Source organism: Maylandia zebra, linkage group LG17 (assembly GCF_041146795.1).
Source record: "Maylandia zebra isolate NMK-2024a linkage group LG17, Mzebra_GT3a, whole genome shotgun sequence".
Lineage (NCBI taxonomy): Eukaryota > Metazoa > Chordata > Actinopteri > Cichliformes > Cichlidae > Maylandia > Maylandia zebra.
In genome coordinates this window covers 8,040,751-8,063,722 of record NC_135183.1, presented here as the reverse complement: position 1 = coordinate 8,063,722, position 22,972 = coordinate 8,040,751, and the positions used below count along the sequence as shown (strand labels likewise).

The 22,972-nt window shown below is 39.7% G+C and overlaps 1 protein-coding gene across 1 annotated transcript in view; it reads right to left on the bottom strand.

Moving 5' to 3' along the window:
• lrrc7 (leucine rich repeat containing 7) overlaps positions 1–22,972 on the bottom strand; it is a 149,093-nt gene that overhangs the window by 109,685 nt on the left and 16,436 nt on the right. The window contains exon 2 of the mRNA XM_076875655.1: positions 11,142–11,446. The gene's annotated coding sequence lies outside the window, so the exon portion shown is untranslated. The remainder of the gene's footprint in view (positions 1–11,141; positions 11,447–22,972) is intronic.

The following is a 22,972-nucleotide window of genomic DNA, read 5'->3' as shown; positions in this document are numbered from 1 at the left end:
GACTTTTGTCAAAAAATGTCTCTCGCACTGACCAGATTCAGTTAAAGGGATTTGTTGTAAACAGAAGAGAAGCTCTTTTCCGTATGTCTACATGTTTCTGGGATACTTCACCTTTGTTATGTTTGTCTTTCTGCTGGTACCTCTGCTATTCCTCTCCCTTCTGTATGTTTAATGTGTACACCAAAAAACAGAGTCACATTAGCGCTGGATAGATAGCTAGATGGACGATGAATTTCTGGATTTGTTTCTCCTCCTCGCACTTTATCTCACACTTTCTGCCTCTCACTCTCTCCATGCCTCCTCTCCTTCTCACTTGCGTCAGCATTCTGCCTGCTGATGAATATATGAATGAGATTAAAACAGTGAAACACACACACACACACACACACACACACACACAAATACATACTCTTTTCCCTCGCCAGCACATAGGTTCCTCCACACAGGGGCATAAGCATTTCACCATTTAGACATTTTTTTCTGGTATGAGTCTCTTAAAGCCTCCATCGCTGTAGTTATTTTAGTTTACAATGACCTTAAACTGACAGCATTTATTTTAAGAAACATGCCGAGCGAAAGCCATTTAATGATGATGCAGCCTTCCACTCAGGAGACACAAGTGCTGTACTTTGATTTGTCACTTTAAATCAGCTCAGAGCAACTACAGCATGAAGTAAATGCTGCAGCTAACAAGCACTTTTTACAGTTTTTCTTTTTCTTTTTTAACGAGAATCTATCCTCCCGTGTTTACAATCAAGGTGGGGTGGTCTTGCTGCATGGAAAGCACACATTAGTTATGTGTATCATAAACTGTTTGTCAGACCCAAGAGGTATAAGTGGCTCTTAACTCCAGGACTCAGAGGGACAGATGAAGGATTAGAAACAAAGCTGGGGGATGGATAGAAGTAACAGATGAAAGCTTCAGGAGAAGTTCCAAAAAAAAGAAAGAGTAGGGAACTGCTGCGAGGCAAAAATGGATGAAGTGCAGGCCTTAAAGTTGGCCCACCCTCCTTTTGTATCTTTCGCATTGCTTGTCTTTCTTTTCTTCCTCAGTCTTTCTCTCACTTCACCATAGGCTCTCTGTTTCTATGGCGACCATTCCTGCCATCACAGAGGAAGGAAAAGATACCTGAGGATAGGAAGCGAAGACAGCTGAGGAGCAAACAAACAGATGAAGACGGATGGATGAATGCATTGAGTTCTAGACTTCAGACTGTGATAATAATAATACAACAATAATACAATGTGCTGACCAGATCAAAACAGGATAGCTGGAGATGAAAGGAAATGAGCACATTTGCTTTCTTCCGAGAGTTAAATGACAAGATAGACTTCAAGTCAGTCTAATAAATATCAGTAACATTAGTTTAAAAGGGTCACAGGCTACCATTTCATGAGGTAACAGGACGGATTTATTGGCCAGATATAATGACAAAACTTTTTGACTTTTATTAATAAATAAATTAATAAAATTCCTTTACTAAACCACAAATCTTAATAATTTAACAACTCCCTGTGTACCTATATAAGCTTATGTAACCATGCAACAGCTAACGCAAGCACTACACTGTCTCTACACAAGAGGTTCCTTTGAGCCTCTCTTTTTTTTTAAGTTGTTCTCACGCATGTCTAGTAGAACAGACACACTCCTACTTAAATCAATACAACTGTCTATCCCGTCTCTAAGTCTGACGTCCATTAGCCGCTTGCAGGTCCAAACTCCTCTTCAGGTCCAAAGTCAAATGAACACAGCAGCATCACTGAGAGTTAAAATCTAAATTCTTTCATCTTTAATAAAATGATCAGCGTTGCTGCTCTACCAGGGGTAACACTTAAGTTTAACATCCAGGCATCCATGAAAACAGAATTCATGAAATTTAACGGAGTTAGAAGTTAGCAGCGTGTTAGCTCGCTAGTTTCCACCTAAACATAATATAGCATGTTCAGACTGAGGGATTTCTGAAAAATTCAAACGTACAGCTCTGCTATTACTTCCGACATAAATGAAGACAGAAAACTAAACAGCAGTGACTTTTGTAGGGTTACTGAAGTTGGGCTAGCTGGTATATAATGATGTGCTACGTGATCGATAGCGACACAGCTATGTTAACATAACATAAACACAGTGAAGCTGGAGGATGAACGCTAACTTTTTTCAGCTTGATAAAAGTTAACGTGAGGGTTCCCGATGGTTAGAGACAAATGCAATCGCATGGCAGGATGCTGTAAACTGACCAAGCTTCAGTCAGGAGAACAACTGAGATAATCCATCCACAATATGAGGTTAGTATTTAATATACTGCTGCTGCATGGGGTGGGCTTTAGTTACATTGTAAGGTTTTAAAAATGAGCTTTAAAACATGCTGTTGATGAATAGTTGTAATAAAAACCGAGAGAGGCTGACAGTGATCACTGCCTTTTCTAGGGGCTTGTTCAGATAAAACAGAACAAGACACAAAGCATTAAAAACCCGGATAAAACCCATGACAAAATTATTTCATCATAAATAACTCAGTTGTGGTTTTTAAACCACAGGTGAAATATTACGGACAAGAAAGATAACCAAGGACTCCTAATCATCCTAACACTGATAAAGCAGCAGCATACCATCATTTCTACTAAAAGAACAATGTTGGGGTCATATCAGAAATTGAATTGGCTCAACAGACACAAAGTATGTGCTCCTTTGCCACGAATGATTAACAACACTGAGTGCAATTTTTGTTAATGCATCATAATTTGCTAATTTATGGCATACTGTAATGTTTTGCAGAACCCTTAGCAATAGCTCCAGGAGTTCTGGGACTACTTTGAGAACAACTGGTCCAGCTTAATCTAAAAAATCTCAGAAAAAAGTGACAAAGTGGTTTGAAAAATACCTGTGGGGATAAACGACCCTGTGTTGTTGAAATGCCGTTTAATAAAAAGAGTCTGGACCGTCAGGAGACATGTACATTAAATTAGCTATCTTTATTTTATGGCTATTTTCTTTGACTTCTTGCAAACTGATGTTAAAATAACTTTAGCAAACTAAGTGATTATCGTTGATATTCTACATTTTAAGTCACTGGCAGGACTCTATGTTTTTTCTTCACTGATGCTCATAAAACTCTCTAAAAATGAATCTGGCCAAACTCCCAAATATATGTGGACCAAAAAAGAAAAACTTCCAGCAGGGAGCTTTCCAAATGGCTCCAACTCCCCACACTTTAGCCAAAGAGGGAATTCCCCAAATGATCCATGTTTAGAAGGTAGCCGTGATTGCTTTTCACTCTCTCACTCTAATTTATACTCCAGGACATCTCTACAGCTGATTATTTATTCACCTGCATAGCTCTCTTTTTAGTCCATCCCTGCAAGTGTTTTCTAATGTTACTCAGCAGCAACAATATGTTAATGTGATAATGCTCAGGCTAAGTGCATGATCACATTATCTTAATCATAGTGTGATAACAGTGGCTACGCCTTAAGCATGTTCTTGCCTCAGTCGAATCACGGCCATATGAGTTGTGCTGCTGTAAGTGCTGCCATTTAACACACATGAACACCTGCAGTGTTTCATGTCACTGCGCTGTGCAATTAACCTGTGTCGCTTTAAGGAAAGAGAATATGTATAAATAAAAAAATAAAAGAAAATATGTATCCTCATATTACGTGGAGTGACGCATGCAAGTTAGTAAAGGCCGGCGACACTGCGTCACACACACACACACACACACACACACACACACACACACACACACACACACACACACACACACACACACACACACAACGTGCCTCATTCTCTTCACGTGATACAGCAAACACATCCTGCCAATTTGGCAGTCTATTTAAGCTGCAACTTTTCCCATCTCACCCTCTGATGTGTCAGCGCTGCTGCGGCCCTGCATCGCTGCCAAGTGGCAACCTCAAGTGCAGAAAAATTAAGCCAGGCATCAGAAGTTGCAGTTCATATAGCAGCCACTTGAGGGTGGCTCAAAAAATGTTTGGTTTTTTTTCATATAGAATCACATATTAAATGTGAGACTATGCAACAAAACCTAGTATGAAAAACACATTGCTCTCTTAAGGCAATTTCCCCCTTCATACAACAGTTGTACTTTTTTGGGGGGATACTGGACGAGTGGATATCTATCTCATGACCACATGTTTGAACCACTGAACGGGGACATCTCCAAAGTACTGAGGCCTTTTGGAGTACTTTTTATGGAGTGTGAGGTTCAGCCTATCCAAGATGATTTTTGTATCTTAGTAGCCTTAGAACTTAGAACTCCATCCTCTTTTCCAAATATGGCCACTTCTAACTCCAAAAAAAAAGAAAAGAAAAACAATATAGTATATGCCACCAATAGAGCCTTAAAATGCAGAGCCCAAAACCAATAGGTGAAGTCATAGTTTATATATACAGTATTGCCTTCAACCCTCTAATCCAGGGGTGTCAAAGTCCAGGCCTCGAGGGCCGGTGTCCTGCAGGTTTTAGATATCAACCCTGGGCCAACACACCTGAATCAAATGATTAGTTCATTACCAGGCTTCTGGAGAACTTCAAGACATGTTGAGGAGGTAATTTAACCATTCAAATCAGCCTTGTTGGATCAAGGACACATCTAAAACCTGCAGGACAACGGCCCTCGAGGCCTGGAGTTTGAGACCCCTGACCCTAAGCAGTGGTAGGTAAGTCCAGGCCTCGAGGGCCGGTGTCTTGCAGGTTTTAGATGTGTCCTTGATCCAACACAGCTGATTCAAATGGTGCTTTTGGAACTTTGATGCAAAATTATGCTGCTGCGATAAATCAATCAATTCAAATGTGAGCTTCCTAAAATGTTTAAATGAATTTATTCTAAATTAAACAGCCCTTTAACATCACACACTGCAAAAAATCTATTAAGGATAGCCATCATAATGATGAGTAACCTCTCATACTCACATCTTTATGAGCTTTAAAATAATGAAGCAAATCATGACTTGTCTTTTCAGAGCAGCTCATCTGTTGGCACACACAGGCCCATGCACAGTATTTTTTTTGTTGTTGCTATATTCGAAGCAGTCAGTCATGAATCGCGCTATCACATCAAATTATTTTGTGCCTCTGCAGCAGATTGAGCGCGATTTGCCGATTGTTACTTTACAGCTTGATTGACGTTGCATTCAGCAACACTCTTTCTGTCTCGGAGAAACTCTAAATTGCTTTCTTAAGTGAGATCAAGAAAGGATTTTCTCATTCGGATATTCCTGTAATGTGGCCCCAGGAGTGAGTCACGCAGGAGTTGTTCACAAAAGCCATTAACTCAGTTCAGTTCAGCTCAGCCTGAAGATTCAGTCTCACGGGATTCATTTGCAACTGCTTCAATAACTGTGGACTTGCCCAACTGTTCTCTGTTGCGCTACCATCCAAATTATGGCATGTGTTGCAAATAAAGGGAGCCATTTTAAATCGCAGATTAAACAAATACAAACAGGAGTCCTGCTAAGATCATTTTGCATACACACACCTTCATATTAAGCCTCGAAACAGTCTAATCTAAATTATTAACATTTTTGCATGTGTATCATGGTACACGAAGTACACCCTTCTCTCTGTATTAATTACAGCTCCCTCATGTCAGTGAGTCCCCCACTGAGTCTGTTGAGGACTCAGCAAGAAAAAACGTAGTTCTCAAGGGATAACACAGGAGTGTGTTTGTGTACACTTTTGAACCCACCCCCAAAAAACAGCCACTGATGCAGTTAATTATATCATAGCCTGCAGATGTAGCAGGCTGGTTAAAGCACAGTTGATATAAAGGTTATTTACACACCTTTAATCGCACTCCTCTCTGCAGGATTTCGCTTCTTGTTCTTTGAATGTTATTTGAGTGATGACTCAAACATTTCTTGAGAATCACATTATGTTGGAAAATCCTTTTGAGAGTGAAATAAGCTAAAAAGAGAAGGTTTTCTTTAGCAACTACTTCTCTCAATTAAGCTTATTGAATTTAGGGCAATGACGGCCTTTGAGGAAGCACCTGGCAACACTGGGAAGGAAAAACTCTCTTTTAACAGGAAGAAACCTCCAGCCGGGAGGAGATAGAGATCTAATGAGATGTGGTTACTACACCACCTCAGTGACTCCAAGACTATCAAGGTAGCAGGGAATAACTAATAAAGTTCAAACTAGAGCAGGGCGATATGGCCAAAAATATTTATCACGATATATATTTGAAAATTTGCGATAACGATATAACCGACGATATAATTGATGCGAGACAAAATACAACTCCACAACATTACTAGCGCAAAAAGACAACCTTCCATTTATTTTCACTTAAACAAGAAGCTGGTTTTTATGTACATTAAAGCTTTATAAAAATGTAACAGTGCAAATGCAAATTCCTTGCTGAAAGTTTAACCAAAAGGCATTTCCAGTAGAAATGGGCTGACATATCCTGAGCATAACCATGTATAATATCCACTGAAGTTAAAAAGAGGTGCTTTGCAACATTAAACTGCAGTGTGCAGTACGTATTTTTCGCACCATAAGGTGCACGGGATTATAAGGCACATTAAGCGAAACAAAGCAGTCAGATAAATCAAACTTTATTAAACTCATTCTTCTTGCTTCCTCCACTTCTGTACCATTGATTCATTAATGTTGAATTCTCTGGCAGCTGCTCTATTCCCATGTTGTTGCAGTATATTAATGACTAACCTCGTATTGTGGATGGATTATCTCAGTTGTTCTCCTGACTGAAGTTTGGTCCGTTTACAGTATCCTGCCATGCGATTGCATTTGTCTCTAACCATGAAGAACCTTCACGTTAACTTTTACAAGTGGAAAAGTGTTAGTGTTCGTCCTCCAGCTTCACTGTTTATGTTATGCTAACATAGCTGTGTCGCTAGCGATCACGTAGCACATCATTATATACCAGCTAGCCCAACTTCAGTAACCCTACAAACGTCACTGCTGTTTAGTTTCCTGTCTTCATTTATGTCGGAACATAACAACGGCCGCTTGCATGTTCTGCAAAAAAATGTGCTTTGTTGTGTATCTGACGGACAAACACCAAACCAGTTCCACATCACTGAAGTTGCACCATTTTTACAAACCAATTCTGGTTCATCTGTTTCACTCAACAATCGGCCATGTGCGTATGAAAACAAAGGCACTGCGCATGCGCGTTTTACTCCCATTCTATCGCGATATTTCATTTTCCTATCGTTGCCTAACATTATACCGGTATTACCGTGAACGGTATAATATGGCCCAGCCCTAGTTCAAACCAAGAAATATATTCGAGTTTGCATGAAAAAATGGCTTCAGACAGTCAAGAGACTGCCTTCATGGGCATTGCCATCAAGTCATATGTGGATTTAACATGTATGCACATTCATATCTCAGAGCTTAGATGGCATTTGTAATGACTGCCATGTAGCTCTAAATACAACACATATAGTCACTGTTAAAGGAAAGTGTGCATTCTTTAAATTTTAAGGCTTTATATAACAGGACATAATCTAATCTGGTCCTTAGCGGGTCTTAAAATTAGGTAAATGAAACCTTGGCTGAACTACCAATCCTGCCATATTACACTATGCCATTATGTATTGAATAAAAGCAAACCCAAGATATTGCACTAGTGTGTATGAAAAGTAAGTACAGCCTTACTGCCTTACTCTTCTTCCATGGGAAGGTGATGATAATCAAAAGGACTTGATTATTGATCAGCAGCAAGTGTGAGCACCTTATTAAAAATAAGTTATGGCAGTTTGCTTGTCTGGAGCATTGAGTGTGTGTTTAACCCATTTCCAAGGAGGAAAGACATAAGCAATTAATGCAATTGTTGGTTACTGATATTCCCAGAAATTCACACCTAACCATGAAATGCTCAGAGAACCTGAAACCCCCCCCCCAAACTGCATCTTTACAGGGACTTTACAGGGCTCAGTCAGCATGTTAAAAGTTAACAGTCATTATGGTACCATTATAAAAGCACTGAACAGGTATGGCTTGTTTGGAAGCATTGCCAGGAGAAAGCCTCTTCTTTTGCAAAGTTGCATCAGAGCAAACCACAAATACTTCTGGAACAAGGCATTTCGGAAAGACAGAAACAAAGTTTGGCGATGAAAAGCAAACACTGCATATCAGCACAAACACTTAATACCAATTGTCACGGTGGTGATGATTTAGGCTAATTTTGCAGCCACAAGTTCCGGGCACCTTGCACTCACTGAGTTGAACATGAACTCATCTTTACACCAAAGTACTCTCGAGTCAAATATGAGGCCAGCTAAAGCTTGGCCAAACTTGGATCATGAAACAGGACAATGATCCCAAGCACAGCAGCATATCTAAAACAGAATGGCTGAAAAAACAAAAGAATTTAGGTGATACAACGGTCCAGTTAAAGCCCGGACCTCAACCTGATTGAAATATTGTGGAAAACCGTGCACAAATAACTGCCCCCCTTTGGTTTTGTGTTAATTTTTCTTTTACATTTAGCATTTTTAACACTTGCCTGACACTCACTGCCCTGTCCACTCCCCCATTGCAGTCAATTTATCTATTTATTTATTTTGTAAAGGGCTATGTTGCCATTTTGAGAAGTAAAATCAATCTGTGTCATTTGAAGAGTGAGATGCGAAGCCTGATGCCACTCAGTCAATGCATTAATCTGCTGAAACTTTGGTAAGCCTGATATAGCTGGTGAAACATTAATCTGACTTAAGCACACATTCTTGTATTTGGCTTTTGTCCATCAACAAATTGTAAAAGTTCCAGAAACTCCAAACTGACCTTTTTACATTTCTCTTTGTGTGCAGATTAAACATGTGGCTGACATCTCCAAAACCGCAATGAGCACCTAGATCAGGATTGATAGATGGGTCTGAGATGCCATCTAGTGATTCTGATAGGACCACCCCAGTAAAACTACACCCTCCATTTCTTGATTCAGTGAACAGGGATTAGTAGGCAGGGTTCCCATGGCAACACCAGATGGACAGAAAATACAGAGCGAGGGAGTGACAGAGACGAGAAGAAGAAGAAGAGAAAGGAAAGTCACAGGGAGAAAAACACAATGAAACTTCAACTTTAGGTTGGCCCTTGTACACCCACACAAACACCCACTGAGAAATACACACACACACACAGAACCAAGGGTGGTATCATGACACAAAGGTCACATTTTAATGGTTTACTCTGTTTTTAATATGTTGTTGGAAGCCAGGAATCCATTAAGCTGCACCAATTCCGATTGTTTAACTGAGGCTTATTTAGCTATCTAAGCAATTTGCTCCAATCCAATGAATATCAGAAGGACTCGAGGAGAAGAAGTGTGAATGAATCACTCGTTCAGAGAACTGATGACTGAAAGGTCTGTTCATCAGATGTGTAACATAATCCAGATATTTTGTTTGATATTATTAAAATGGCAGCTGTCGTGTCATTGAAATGAAGGTCTACATTTGGAGAATTATAAATTCTTTACGTTTTAGTGTAAACCCAATAAGGGTTACGTGCAAAACATATATGTCACCTATTGTGTTGTTTGTTAACAACAACAGCAAAAAAAGTATACTTTACAACTTTAAGTACACTCATTAGTTTTATTGTGTTTCATTGTTCCTTAAATTAATACAGTTTTTGCAGTTTTGCTTTAACTGCTCAGGGATTACAACTATTTTTACCCAAGTGCCCCATTTTTAAATTTAGAGGAAGTTATTGGACATCATTTTAAAAAAAGGAATTATTTTTGTAACAAGAAGTCTAGAAGCCATGGACATCACCAAATGCTGTTTCCTCCCTTTTAGACTTGTAGTCAAGACCGCCTAAACCAAGACTAAGACAATACCAAGACCAGAGGGTATCGAGACCAAGACAAGACCGAGACCAAGACAAGACCGAGACCAAGACGAGACCAAGACAGACCGAGTCAAGACCAAGACCAAGACCAAGACAAAAAAGTCTTTAAACTGCAGCCTCACCCTCTCTGTTTTTCACATAATGATATTATCCTATATCCTCGCATGTGATTGGCCACAATATGGAGGGATTGGAGCATAGATGAGCCACTGTGTGAGAGCTGAGCAGCGAAAGGAAATGAAGTGAGGAGTTGACTCTTCTGATTCACTACAAAGCACTCTCTAAGCACAGCTCTTAGAGCTGATGCTTTTGCGCATGACACATTATCGAACGTTACGTTGTGTGTCATGGATACTGTTGACTCCAAATCTCCTGATGACTATATCGATCTGAGACAGCAAGACCTAAACAAGACCGAGGGATCCGAGACCAAGACAAGACCAAGACCACGTAAAAGTGGTCTTGAGACCGGTCTCGAGACATCCAACTCTACTCCCTTTAGATACTCTGCTAGGCCTTCACTGCAGCTACCTTCAGTTGCTGCTTCTTTGTAGGTCTTTCTGCATTTAGTTTTATCTTCAGTAACCGGAAGGTGTTTTATCTCATTTCTTTTCATCCGAGAAACTTGTGTTGGACTATGAAGTGCAAGTGTATTAAGTTTTGAAGCATATGGCTGAATATGAGCAAAGGGTACAGCCCTGTGCACTTTAATGTTCATCCTACTACTTCTATCACCATCATCAATTAAAATCTAGTGGCCTGTTTCCACTGGCAGGCATACATGCCTGTGTCATAACATTGCCTCCATGAAATTTGACAGATGATGTGGTATGCTTCAGATCATGTTTCTTCCTTTTTCTGTATTTTTATCTTCCCATCTTTCTGGTACAAACTTTATCTTTCTTTCATTAGTCTATAAATTTTTGAAAAGCTGGGCAGCCTTGCTTTAGATGTTTTCTGGCAAAGTGTAGTCTGGCCTACATGTTCTTGAGTGTAACCAGTGGTTTGCACTTTCCTGTAAACCCTCTGAATGTGTATTCATAAAGGCATTCTTGATTATAGACCTTAATAATGATATGCCTCCAACTTGACTTGGCTGGAAGTTGCTGTACATCATGGTCTTTGTTTAAAAGTTCTGATGACAATACAATGGCTCATGTGACAAAACAAATGCCATCCACCGGCTGCTTCTCTTTTAGAGTTGCCCAAGCAACCTGTGTGCTCCTCCTCTCCGACCAGTCCGACCCAATCAAGGACAAAGATGAAAAGCTGCTGCACTGACAAATGCAATTCCTACCTGTTCTATGGGCCAATGATGTTTCAGGTGCCGCTGCAAGAGGTGTTGGTCTGTCTATCAGTCTCCCTGGATATTAGTGGTGGGTGGAGCTTATATCCCCGGGTGATGGCCTGTGGTTGGTCAGCTTCATCTCTGCTTCCTTATAACTCCACCCACTGGGCCTCCACAAGGCTTTTCGGGTACCACACTCTGCTGAACATGTTTGTGTTTGTCGTTCTGTTGAGCTGTTTCTCAGTTTTTGTTAAGCTCCCCGTCTGTCCGTCTGTCAGAGCTGATTCTTCTTGTGTCGTCTTCATACAGTTTTCCTATGTGAAGAGAAAAAAAGAAAATGGTTTTTGAAGTGAAGTAGCTAATTGTTCATACCTCTACACCTGCCAAATGCAACCTCCAGGGGCAGTGTTGGGCAACACAACAATTTTAATGTCATGGTCATATGTTCCACTACAGCTCATATTGGCCCATAAAGCGTAGATGACCCCTTATTCTGACCCACACAAACACAAACGATCAGAGGACCAACAGGAAATCAGCTTGCTTATTGAATTTAAGTCTATAATAAACATGCTCTCCACAGACCACAGCAATGCTCATGCTCTATGGGCACACAAATAAGAGGATCCTGGCTGAAACATGACAGTCATGCTCTAATTAATTCAAAAAGTTTGGGGAATCAACAAATACAAATGTTATTTTCTTTAAAGTTTAACTTTTGCTAATTTCCCCTTCAATGTCATCATCTCATTCATTTCAGGATCACCTTCAGCTGCTATTTTTATATCGCTCCCTAGAAATAATGTTAGGACCACTTGGATCTTTTAAAAAATGACAAAGCTTTTATGTGAGAATATGGTCATTGGATATGACCAAGAGTTTCCAACAGATTTCAGTCCAAGAGTCCACAGTTGGACCCTCAAAGTCAAAGATGACAGTGGCCAGATGAAGGTGGCCACATTTAAACCAGGACGCCTCATAGTACCAAATTATCAAGCCTGCACCAGTGTGCGCTGTAGAGAGAATGAATCAAGCAGGGATGGACATGTGTACCACAACACAATGTTTTAAATTAATGATAAAAAATTGCAGATTTATCGCCTACATTCTTAGAAGTTTTTGAAAAAGTATTTAAAAAATGTCAGACCTAGGCAGACAGAAGCAGCTGAAGCCATTATCTTGGATTTAATTAGCAAAAATGACAAAAATAATAACTGTTGTTAGCTTATTTTATCAGTATTTAAAAGTATATGCACTATCTTTACATGACACATCATTTATATACTGTGTTCTTATGTTTTAAATAACAATTTGTTTGTATAACAAGCTGCTAATATTTGCCTATGTAGTATTATCTCATTTGTCATACTCAAGTCCTGAAAGTGGATTAAAAACAAAAAATGAAGAAAAACCCAACAATGATAAAGTAAAACTGTTTCTTTACCACATTGCAACCTTTGTATTACATAGAGAAAAGATTTTCTTCTATATGTGTATGAAAAATGCCACAATTACAATAAAAAACACAAATAATGTATTATATTCAATAAAATAATATACTGAATTTTAATATCATATATTATTTAAAACCCCCTGAATGACACGGATCTATGGTACACTTTGTGTTTGCTCTAACTCAAAATGCTATTTCAGTTGTCACTTAAAAAACATAGTGGATCTTTTATCTACATTAACACAATCATTTAGGCTGCGCATAAAATCTCAATGTGACAATGCTGGGATGGTGTTTTGTCAGATCTCTGGTATAACAAAGTGAGTGTTGTGGCACTGATGGAAGACAACAGCAGTCTTAAGTAAAGACTGAAATGAAGGGTTATAAATACTGATGTTTTTTTTCTGCTCCTGTAGCTTTTGATTTCTTTCATGAGCCTTCTGTTTGCATACTTCTTAGGATATAATATTCTTTCTGCTATTGAGCATACAGACCCCAATTACCCAGCCACAATAGATGTAAACATAGTTTATCTAAATGCTATGAATGTCATTGTGGTCCAAGTTGCCGTATCATCTGTTTTTCAGGCTTTATATTATGCTATTAGACCGTGAGCTTTCAAAGGTTCTCTTCTTTCCATCGCCAGCTTTACATAAAAATCGCAAATGTCAGTTAAATTCAACTTTGAGCCAAATTGTACAACATGCCTCTGATTTTCTGTGCTGCTGTTACCGAAATTTATATATTTAAATCGTTCATGAGTTCATGGACTCTACTGCTCCACACAAACAAACATATTTTGAACACTCTTTCTTGCTATATTTTAAAAACGTGTCACATGAAAGATACATTAAATCCATAATGCAAAACTAATGAAGATTACAGTGGGGGAAATAATTATTTGATCGTTTGCTGAATTTGTAGGTTGGCTAACTCACAAAGAAATGAACAGTCTCTTAATTTTATGGAGAGAGAGCAAAAATCAACAAAAGTCATAACTGGTTGGCGTGTCATTGAGTGAAATAAGTATTTTATCCCCAAGCAAAACATGACTTAGAACTTGGTGGATAAACCCTTGTTGGTAAGCACATGGTAAAGCTGTTTGTTGTTGGTGGTCACTAGGTTTGCACACGTCTCAGGAGCCATTTTTGGCCCAAATCCTTTGGGTTTCTTGGCTGCTGCTTGGCAACTTTAAGCTTTAGCTTGGGGCGATCGTGGCTCAAGAGTTGGGAGTTCACCTTGTAATCGGAAGGTTGCCGGTTCGAGCCCCGGCTCGGACAGTCTCGGTCGTTGTGTCCTTGGGTAAGACACCTCACCCATTGCCTACTGGTGGTGGTCAGAGGGCCCGGTGGCGCCAGTGTCCGGCAGCCTCGGCTCTGTCAGTGCGCCCCAGGGTGGCTGTGGCTACAATGTAGCTTGCCATCACCAGTGTGTGAATGGGTGGATGACTGGATATGTAAAGCGCTTTGGGGTCCTTAGGGTAAAAGCGCTATATAAATACAGGCCATTTACCATTTAGCTTCCTCTGCAGACTTTCTATAGTACTGATGTCTGAAGACTAGCTAGGCCACTCCATGACCTTAATGTGCTTCTTCTCTAGCCACTCATTTGGTGGCTTGATGGTATGTCTTGGGTCACTGTCATGGTGGACGATCTATCCCCGACTCATGTTTAGGCTGAGGGAAAGAGGTGCTCTACCAAGATTTTACGGTACATGGCCCCAGCCACTGCCCCCTCAATATGGTACAAACTCACTTCATTATCACAAGTGAACTGTTATTATTGCTAAGCAAAGTAAAATTAAAATTTCCATTGGTAGTGAAGTACATTTAACCAATGAGAGAGCAGCAACAGAGGCAGTCTGTCTGTGGGTCAATTTGTCTGTCCAAGTAATGCAAATGACATCCAATAATGGGGATGCTTGTTACCATGGGAATAAAGAATGAGTGATTGTGAGGTCTGTTCTGGAGACAAAGGCTGTGTCAAACGTATGATTATAATTAGAGACAGAGTAGGTTAGCTCAGATACCAGCACACACAAACACAGCTGTACTGTATATTGACAGAAATGTAGCGTCCCATCTAGAGACAATGCAGTCTCACTGTAGAACTGTCCTCTCTTTTTCAATCATCTTAAATAAAATCTCCAAATACAAACAGTTCTGCAGGGTTATATTGCATTTGGCGTACTCCCCTTTCTGTATTGTGACTACTGTGGCTGTACTGTCTAAAGCATGCTGATGTTTGAGAGCTTCAATTATCAACTAAATATTTTTAAATTACTGGTGAAACTTTTCACTTTATTCTACAGATTATTTTCTCCTTCTCTGGACCTTTTTGGGAATCTTGTGTGATAGGTATAACAGGCATACAATATCAACATTTCAATTTAGCCAAGTTCAGGTACCAAAGTAGTCATTCAACAAGTTCCCCTGTCAGTAGATTAAGATGGGTTCAGATGCTTAAAGCAACAAAACTAAAGGTTTCCCCAGGAAATTGGTCATTGGCAATAATAAAGCATGAATAGCCATGTACAAACTTATAAATCCATAAAAAAATAAATCAATCAATCAATCAACTTTTGACATGATTCACACAGATATCTCCTTGCTGCTTACTGAAAAACACAAATCACATCAAATATTACATGAATGCGCACGAAGTCTTGAGCCACCCTCATTTTGCTAGGAAATGGGAAATATGTGCAGTGATTTACTGAAATGTGCAAACATATATGGAAATACCAGCTATAAAACTAGTCAACAAGTCAATATTAGGTATGATTATCTTTATTATTCAACAAAGCTTGAACTCTCTTAGGCAAGCTTTATTGTAGCAGTTTTTAGAAACAGTCCAGGATTCTTGAAGGACATTCAAAGGTCTTCTTTGGATGTTAGATTCCTTTTCGTTCCATTTTATCTTTGCTTTTTTTTCTGCTGTAGATTGCTGTAGTTTTTGAGTCCCGCCACATCTTCTTTTGACCTCCATCAGCTTCCTCAGATTTGTTTTTGTATGCACTGCATACTATGCTGAGATATGCCAAATATTAGTTTAAGAGGCTATATATACCAAAAAAAACATCTTTAAAGATTTCCAACTATCTGGTCTTTAAGTCTGATGTCATTCGCCGTTTCCGGGTCCAATATATTTAAAATCCAGGCATCCATGAAAACAGAATTTATGAAATTTAATGGCGTTAGTTAGAAAATGAGCAGGAAGTTAGCTCGCTAGTTTCCACCTAAACATAATATACCATGAGGGACTGAGGGACTTCCAACATAAATGAAAACAGAAAACTAAACAGCAGTGAGGATTACTGAAGTTGAACTAGCTGGTATATAATGATGTGCTACGTGATGTGCTAGTAATGATTTATATAGCGCTTTTCAAGGCACCCAAAGCGCTTTACAATGCCACTATTCATTCACTCTCGCATTCACACACTGGTGGAGGCAAGCTACGGTTGTAGCCACAGCTGCAGTCAGTCTGCCCCATACTGACAACTGAAGCGAGGCTGCCATATCGCGCCATTGGCCCCTCTGGCCAACACCAGTAGGCGGCAGGGTAAAGTGTCTTGCCCAAGGACACAACGACCAGGACAGAGAGGGCTCGCCGCGGATCGAACCGGCGACCTTCCGGTTACAGATGCGCTTCCCAACCCCCTGAGCCACGGTCGGCCCTAGTGACACACCTTTGTTAGCATAATATAAACACACACACTGGAAGGTGAACACTTGCTTTTTTCCGCTTGATAAAAGTTAACGTGAGAGTTCCCGATGGTTAGGGACAAATGCAATCGCATGGCAGGATGCTGTAAACGGACCAAACTTCAGTCAGGAGAACAACTGAGATAATCCATCCGAATATGAGGTTAGTCATTAATATACTGCTGCATGTATTTACATCGTAATGTTTTAAAAACTGAGCTTTAAAATGAATAGTGGTAATAAAAAAACAGAGAGGCCGACAGTGATCACTGCATTTTTTAGGGGCTTGTTCAGATTAAACAGAACAAGATACAAAGCATTACAACATCTTAAAAGCACAACAGCCTTAATAAACTCAGAGTAGTTTGGACCCAGAAGCATGGTTCATATGTTATCACTTAAAGACTTGATAACATTGAGACTTGATTGAATTTCAAGTATACAGATCAGCCTCAACTCAAGCCTTCTTTTGGCATTTATCTAAAAGTAATGTATCACCTACAATAATGTAAACAAAGCACACACTGACATCTACATTCCCCAACAGCATTTGGTTGACCCTGTAGGACAATGTGCCCTTCGACAGCAAAAAAACTGCTCAGTAATGGCTCGAGGTACAAGTCTCCAACTTTCAAATCCTAATCTAATGGTGTATCTCCAGGATTCTCATCTCAGGGAGGCCAAATGATAACCTCAGATATCAAATGTCCATGGTCAGAGCTGTTTTGGAGCTATTATGGCAGTCTACTCAATATTTTATGATTGATTTTATCAGTCACACATTATCGGCATTCTTCATTGTGTGACTGATCAGTGTGTGATCAGTATAGTGTTGTTTTGGTTCATTTATATTACCGTGTTTATTAATGCATAATAGAAGTTCAACAGCATCACATGAGTTTAAGCACTTAGAGCTAGTTTAAAGTTCAAAGAAAGTGCACTCTGCTTTAAAATTAGAAGTGTCGTCTGCATCGGAACGCAACAAAAGTAGAAGGCAACACTTCTTACAGGTTGCATCAGATACTTTTGACTTGCAAAGAGAGTAATGCAAAATTGCATCAGCTGGTACTTTAAGCGATACATGGTCACCCAGCAAGAGCTTTGGTCATTCTTTGGCACAGAGTGGTTTTTTGTGATGAATTCAGGGGCTTGTGATAACATTTCAAGTATATATATGATGTTTGCTGAAACAGTTGCATAAAGTTTGCAAGTCCTTCACATGCAACATCTTGATGGAATCTTTAAAAAAATCAAACCTTTCAATTATTAACAAATATCATTTTTTATTTCTGCTGGTGGTAGTAGGCATTAATGTAACCATTGCAAAAAAGGAGTAGAAATGTGAAATTCTCAGATCATTCGTCTTTCTTTGAGCAGCAGTCTCCTTTTGAATGTACCACTAGTGTCAAGAATAAGCATTTTAAGGGTCATGGCAGTTTTTAATGCTGGGATTTCAGGTTGGATATCAATGCAATCGATCAATTTTTGTGTTTTCTGGCATTCTTTTATGCCACTTCCATGTTGCAACAAGCATGGGCTAGCCCTTGTCTTGTCTTGATTTTTTTAAAAACTTTTTTTTAATTGGTTTTTATTCCACAGTGATATCCATTCAGCCCATTCTTAATGCAAGGATTATATGATTGCTTTCCAACTGTGTCTTACAATGCCGACTTTACATTAAGGAGGCTTTGATATAAATAATGTTTTGTGATGTCAACAAATCTCATCTCCTAAATGACTTATCCCATTCAGGGTCATGTGGAGAATGGACCTATCTCGGCTGACATTGGGCTGAGAGGTGAGGTACACTCTGGACAGGGTGCCAGCCAACTGCAGGGCTAACACAAAGAGACAGGTTGTGGCTCGTTAGTAACTGATTTCCCGAACAAACCACAAGCTTTGCCTGGCTATCAAACAAAACAAAGAATGTACAACTGGCTCCAGTGGGCCAAGCTTTTTCTTTGGATGAGAACTTTAATTCAGCAGTCTATGGCAGCATTTGCAAAACTGTCATCAACCTCTGGAGTGGAGATTTTACACTGAACAAATGGGTGCACAGACAAAAAAAATGGAAGGAAACTATTCAGTGGTTTTCACCATCAGTACTGAAAAGCTCATACAGTCTTTTTCTTTCCAGTGCTGACTCCCCTGCCCACCCACAGTCTGTTGGCTGCTTCACCCTGTTCTTATCTGTGGAATGAAAAAAAAGAAAACAAATCCACTGCCTCCTGTTGGACAAAGACCTGCAGTTTTCCAAGGATTTGTGTAACGATTGTTGATGGTGAAAATGGGTTGCTTTTAAAAGAACGAAAATGTTCAGTGTCATATTTTCAGAAGCAAAGTACAACTTGCATTAATGTTTTTATCTCTACTAAAAATACAAGTGCCAGGGAACCGAATAAGCGAGTGTTTACTGTCTGTCTCGGCTCTGATTTGAACTTGTTCTGTTTGTCCTGCCTTTTTCTCTTACGCCCTCCTTCTCTCTCTCTCTCCCTCCACGCCGTCCAGCCTGGCAAACAAGAGTGAGAGCGAAGGGTGAATTAATAAAGGAGGGAAAGTGGAGCATAACTCCCCGAGGTCGGTCTTTTCTGGGACGCTCACACAGAGAAAGGGATCCACGCGCACGAATGACAACACGATCTACATAAAGACCCTGACACACATAAATGTGAGGCCTGTGTGGCTTTAGTGTGCTGATAAAATGAGACGAGGAGACACAGAGGGGCAACAATCCTTACATGCCATCATCTGCATGCATGTGGGAGCTGGGGGAAGAGGTGGAGTGAAGAAAGGCGGAGACATGAGGAAGACAAAAGGAGGAGGAAGAGGGTGGGCAAAGAGGCACGTGAGGAGGGATGCATGGAGAGTTTTGCCCGAGGCGGTGAAACTCACAATGTTCCCATATTCCCTGTGATTCCTCCACTCTCATATCTTTCCTTCCCATTTCTTCCATGTTGCTCTTTTTCTTCTTTACGTATTTGTATTTTCATTTCCTTTCATGTCCTATTTCTTCTTCTCCTGTTCACTTTTCTCTCCCTCATCACTTTGTCTTTTCCTTTCATGTCTTTATTTCCTGAAACTTCTGTCCTCTGCATGTGCCTTTCCGCCTTTCCTTCTCTCACCTGCCATTTCCTTTCCTCACTTCCCACCTCCCCCACTTTCTTCTTTCTTCTAGTCTTCTTTCATCTCTCCTTTTGTTCTGCTCTCATCCCATATTTTTTTTTGTTTGACTTCTTTGTGGCACCTCCTGTCTCCTTAACTACCTTTCCTCTTCATCTTCACCCTTTTACTTCTTTTCTTTGCTCTTTTTTCACATCACCCTCAGTTGTACCTTTCATCTCTGAAGTTGAACCTGGTATCTTTTATTGTCAGCTTCTGGCATTACTGACCATCTAATGCACACACACACACACACACACACACACACACACACACACACACACACACACACACATATGTGTAAGTATCCTGGTTCATCTGCAAATATACAGTAAACAATGTGACGAGTTGCTTTATAGCCGGGGGGTGGGAGTATTGTTTATCAATGGCCTACAACAATAAAAGCTGGTACCAATTAAGCCTCCTTTAGCCAGAGAAAAAAGTCCCTGAAGACTTTCATTGCAATTCAAAGTGTTATAGTGGGCACAGTCAAACACTGGGGACCAAGCCAGCAAGACTTCAACTACTCTCTGGATTTCCATAACAGATTTGCCAGCCCCCCCTTTTTTCCTCCTTTCTCCCTTTTCCATCTTTCCTCTCTCTCAGGCCATCACTTTGTTTTCTTCTCTCATTTTTTTCAAGCAATATGTTAATTAAAACAAAGAAAGAAAAGGGCCAAATGACTGAAATTAAGTGACTGAACCAAGAGGCGAAGTGCAATTTGTAAATGTACGGATGATTCAATGTTTACAACAGGATTATTTAAGGTGCAAAGTTAACTATGTTTTCTTTTGTTTCTGAATGCTGTGCTACCAGGAAGTGACAGGTGGGATTTATGTCCCTTTAATAAGTTCCTGCTAAATGTTGATATATGCCGACACATGCTAATGGTGGTGAAGGCAAATAAAGTTGAATAACAGAATCATCACTCGACTTTAATTAGGCAAAACATCTTTCCTGTCTAAGTTTCTAAGAACCAAAAGCGTGCCCAAACTCATTTCATTAGTCACAGAAATTACTTTAAAAACACCCATCTAAAAACAGAGATCATCATCATCATCGCAAATACAACAGATCAAGGTCATTTTAGGAAGGAAATAGAGACAGATTTTAAAGATAAGACTCAGAGTGAATCTTTATTAAGATGCACAGAAACAAGCAAAACACGCACTAAATTATGAAAAGCCATCAGGTCATAATACACCTCAGTGAACACAGCAACAAACAGCAGTCAGCATTTATGACTAAAACCTGCTTCGATCCTTGAGCTACCAGGAAATATCTGAAATGCCTCAAATAAGAGGCATCCGTTGCTACATTACACACCTATGGCTGCCTGTGGCTGGTGGCAGGAACTTATATTGTTTGGTACACCGAGAGTATTACCATAACGATATCACGGGCAAAGCATGTAATACACACGCCCGTCCACCGTGTTCATTTCACATTTGCCTCTCCAAAGCGTCAAAACGGACACGCATGCAGAGGTTGCAGTACCAGTTGGGGGAGATAACATATTTAAAGCAAAGAAATTTGTAGTGACCAAGGAAAGCCTGAAGTACATTCCAGGGTCCTTCTATGCGAGCAGCAATTAACCCTTGTGTGGTGTTCGTATTTTTGTTACTCAGCCAGTGTTCATGGGTCTGGTGGACCCGCTAGAGTTTTGGCTTTCCAAATTAACACTATCAAACAATTTTATGTTAAATTACTCAACAGATGTTTACTTCATCCCAATTACAAGACATATGAACAGCAAACATGGTTAATTTTTTCCCTTTACCTTTGTTAGATCACATTTATGAATTAATGTGCTTCTCGTTTTTCTTTTATATAAAATGTTATAAATAAATCAGTTATAATCAAGTGGAGTGAGTGGAAAGACACAACACATTTACACGTGAAAAAATAATTAATTGTTTAATTTTTCTTTTGAAAAAAACTGAACACGGGTCTCACAGACCCGAACACCATACAAGGGTTAAGCTAGGTGGCTAATATGTATTTACATATAAACGTGTTAATAATAATGTCTCTTAAAACGCTTTCTTGTGGTTATTTTCATGTCGCTTGAAATAAAATATCTCTGCTGTTACTGCAACTTCTGCATGCGTGTCCATATCATGCTTTGGGGAGGCAAAGTGTGAAATAGACACAGTGGACGTACTGTGTGTTACATGTTTTGCGTAATACTGCGTTGTCTTGAGACTGTCCATGGAGGACCCTCATCTTCAGTATTCTTGTACAGACCTAGCCAGCAGTGCCAAGTGTGAAACTGCAGCATACCCTTTAATTCGCATTTTTAAAAAGGGGAACAAACAACCCAGCCTGCCAAATCAAAGTTGCGCTCAGCAACCGCAACACCAACAGCACTCCCCTTCCTCAGTCTTCTTGAGTGTTTGCCAAAATCTCTTTGAGGCTGATCCAAAGCCTTGTTTTACAGCCTCACCAAACTCCTACTATACCCAGGTTTTTTGTTCAACATTTGCCAAATCAGCACTTTCCTTGGCTTGCTGGTACATGTCAGCTGCCTTCAGAGTCCCACAAGCTAAATAAGAAAAGATTCCTTGTTAGCTTGACAGCTCACTTTACCGTCATTTTTTACCATCTGGTGTGGAAACTGCTGTTGAAGATCTCCAGGACTCTGCCAGACACACTAACTACCGCTCAAACTCACTGTAGTTTTGGGTGTGCCAGGCCTTTCAGCCATCCGATCCAACTCACCACCACGTAGTGATCAGATGACAGTTCGGCTCTCCTTGTTCCCGAGTATCCAAAGAAAGGGTCAGAAAATTAGCCCTTTATAATAGAAGTTTATATGTGGAAATCAGCTTTTAACAATCAACTTTGATTTATGTGCCAACCTTGTTCTTTTCTTCATGACTTGTATTCAAGCATTTGGTCAGAATAACTGTATTGTGCTGCAGTTCTAAGATTAATTGTCTTGCATTGTCCATTACACACTAATTACCAAAAACGTTGGTGTCCATATATAAAAAAGAGCCTAAACAGTTTTAACAGTTTTAGTTGCTCGTTTTTTGACCTGTTAACACCCTCACTGCTTCCAAAACTAGTAAATTATGACTACTTCTACAAACATCTTCAGCAATTAGATTTTTTGGAACGACCTTGTCAGCTTAACAAGGTTTGCAAATTAGATTTTCACAATCATACTTCTAAGAAATGAGGCCCAGTCTTGTGTACCCTGCCATCTTGTGTAGATCCTTCTATTTAAAAAAAAATAACTCAAAATTAGAAAGTAGCAAACTTTGTTTTTAGGAAGTTCCCAATCATGAAATATTAGAGTTTCAACACTTATGTGTGCATCGGCTTTGTACCTTCCATCACACAGAGCGATATGTTTGTCTCGACTCCGAGTAGTGGTCGAAAGTGGAACACTAATCTCACTATAATACAGTCATAGAAATAATAGCCAATCAAAAATGTAATAAAAATACCTGATAAAATATATTTATTCAACTCAGTACATCTGTTTTTACTTCTGTCATTAAGATATGTTCATC